Raw genomic sequence first — 2,407 nt, forward strand, 5'->3', positions numbered from 1 at the left:
ACTATAAACTACTTCAGATCCTCTTGACTGACATTGATCTTTTATGTATTGTTCTTTACTAGGATTCAGCCATCTCTACAGCCATGACACTGATGGAAATTACATAATCCCTATTTATGTTTCAGTTAACATAGGCTAGGTGTCGTTCTTTATAATAAAATTTTGTCACCCCCGTAACGCTCCTTGATCTTTTGTTTGGCTGTCTCAATTTTTGCATGTCTATAATCTTCATCATTGTGATAACACATCTTGCTGTTTTGTTTTGCTCTCTCAATTATTACTTCTCGATACGCCTGGTCGGTTGAATACCTTTGTTTTGCTCTCTCAATTATTACTTCTCGATACGCCTGGTCGGTTGAATACCTTTGTTTTGCTCTCTCAATTTTAACTTCTCGATGCGCCTGGTCGGTTGAATACCTTTGCTTTTCTCTTTTCAAGATACTATCTCTGTTGTTTGTGTAGTACTGTTTTTTCAAATTGCGTATAGCTTGCTTCGATCTAACCATTATTCTAATCAAGAATGAGAGAATTTACATCTGTGTCGTTCTTAAGTAGTAATTTCTTTTCAAAATTAAATTAATTACTATGGGCTAGAGGTCGTTCTTCACCGTAAACCAGCTAACACTGCAACCCAGATCTTCACTAAAAAATTTATCATTTACTAAAGGCAACAGTTCGTTCTTTAATATTATTCTTTGTTATTCAAGCCAAAGAGTGATAAGTTTCCTTAATAGAGGTTTTGGACAAGGTGGTTCTAATGGTGTAATTTTTGTTTTGATCTGACTCTTTTCTCATGAGTTAGGGGTTTTTATATTTCTTAACATTGGACTTGATCGTCTCTTACTAGGTTGCTAGCTACCGCTGCAACCCGGAAATATAAATACTGTAATCTTAACTATAGTGAAGTTGCGTATGCAAGTTAGTATAAGGAAGAGTTTGATCTTTATTATAATCCTTTAAAATGAGCCATTGAACAACTCTCTACGATGTTCCAGTGCCAAGCTATCTCTGGAAAAGAAGAAAAAAGAAAAAAAATATCCCGTTTAGGCAGAATGTTGTAGTGACTGCCACTTTTCTTGATTTTCAAGCCAATATATTTCCCTTGCTGTTCAAGCCAAAGGGCGGTAAGTTTCCTTTCAAGGGGTTTCGGACAAGGTGGTTCTAATGGTGTACTTTTGAATTTGATCTGACTCCTTTTTTGGGAACTGTAGGTTTTCACATTTCTTAACATTGGACGTGATCGTCTCTTACTAGGTTGCTAGCTACCGCTACAACCCGGATATATCTGCGTGCACTCGGCACGCGGAAGGCTTCTATATATGGATTCTTTATGTGGATACAATTAGAATAATCATCTATATAGTGATTCCTTTTATTACTTCAGTTACTATGCACTACTTTTCGTTCCTTAATGTAATCTGGAAACAAAGAAAAAAAATATCCCGTTTAGGCAGAATGTTGTAGTAGCTGCCCCTTTTCTTGATTTTCAAGCCAATATATTTCCCTTGCTGTTCAAGACAAGGGACAGAAATTTTACTATACAGGGGTTTCGGATAAGGCGGTTCTAACGGTGTACTTTTTGTTTTGATCTGACTCCTTTTTCAGGAGCTATGGGTTTTTATATTTCTTAACATTGGACGTGATCGTCTCTTACTAGGTTGCTAGCTACTGCTGCAACCCGGATCTAGCTACCGCTGCAACACAGATATACATGATATAATGTTTAGTCAAATATTACAGTAAGCCTTCGGTAGCTCAGTTGGTAGAGCGGTGGACTGTAGATCTATAGGTCGCTGGTTCAAATCCGGCTCGAAGGAAATTTTTACCATCTTTGTTTTCAACTATATTCTGTCCCGTGTTTTAAATTAAAAAACCACAGAAAATCAGGCAACTAAGCATCTCCATTACATGTTTTTGTTTATTCTATAGTAATTTTCAGATCGATCCTTAATGTAACATTATAACCGCATAGTTATGCGAGGCAGCATGGTCGAGCGGTTAAAGGTGCTGGTGTTAGCCACTCTTCAATTCGGAGGCATAGGTACGAATCCCACCGCTGACAGTATTTTATACAAAAGCTAATTATAATCTTGTTTTAGTTACTATGGACTAAACTTCGTTCTTTACTATAATTTACTTCTCGATACGCCTGGTCGGTTGAATACCTTTGCTTTTCTCTTTTCAAGATACTATCTCTCTTGTTTGTGTAGTACTGTTTTTTCAACTTGCGTATAGCTTGCTTCGATCTAACCATTATTCTAATCAAGAATGAGAGAATTTACATCTTTGTCGTTCTTAAGTAGTAAAAAAGAAAAAAAGAAAAAAAAAGAAAAAATATCCCGTTTAGGCAGAATGTTGTAGTAGCTGCCACTTTTCTTGATTTTCAAGCCAATATATTTCTCTTGCT

At 36.4% G+C, this 2,407-nt stretch overlaps 1 non-coding gene across 1 annotated transcript; it reads left to right on the forward strand.

The window, feature by feature from the left end:
• The first annotated feature begins 1,744 nt into the window (after positions 1-1,744).
• Positions 1,745-1,817, forward strand: TRNAY-GUA (transfer RNA tyrosine (anticodon GUA)). Its single transcript has one exon. It is a non-coding gene; the product is annotated as a tRNA-Tyr (tRNA).
• The last annotated feature ends 590 nt before the right edge of the window (positions 1,818-2,407 follow it).

Source organism: Artemia sp. Qi Xiang Cuo, chromosome 19 (assembly GCF_049724085.1).
Source record: "Artemia sp. Qi Xiang Cuo chromosome 19, ASM4972408v1, whole genome shotgun sequence".
In the NCBI taxonomy this organism is placed as follows: Eukaryota; Metazoa; Arthropoda; class Branchiopoda; order Anostraca; family Artemiidae; genus Artemia; species Artemia sp. Qi Xiang Cuo.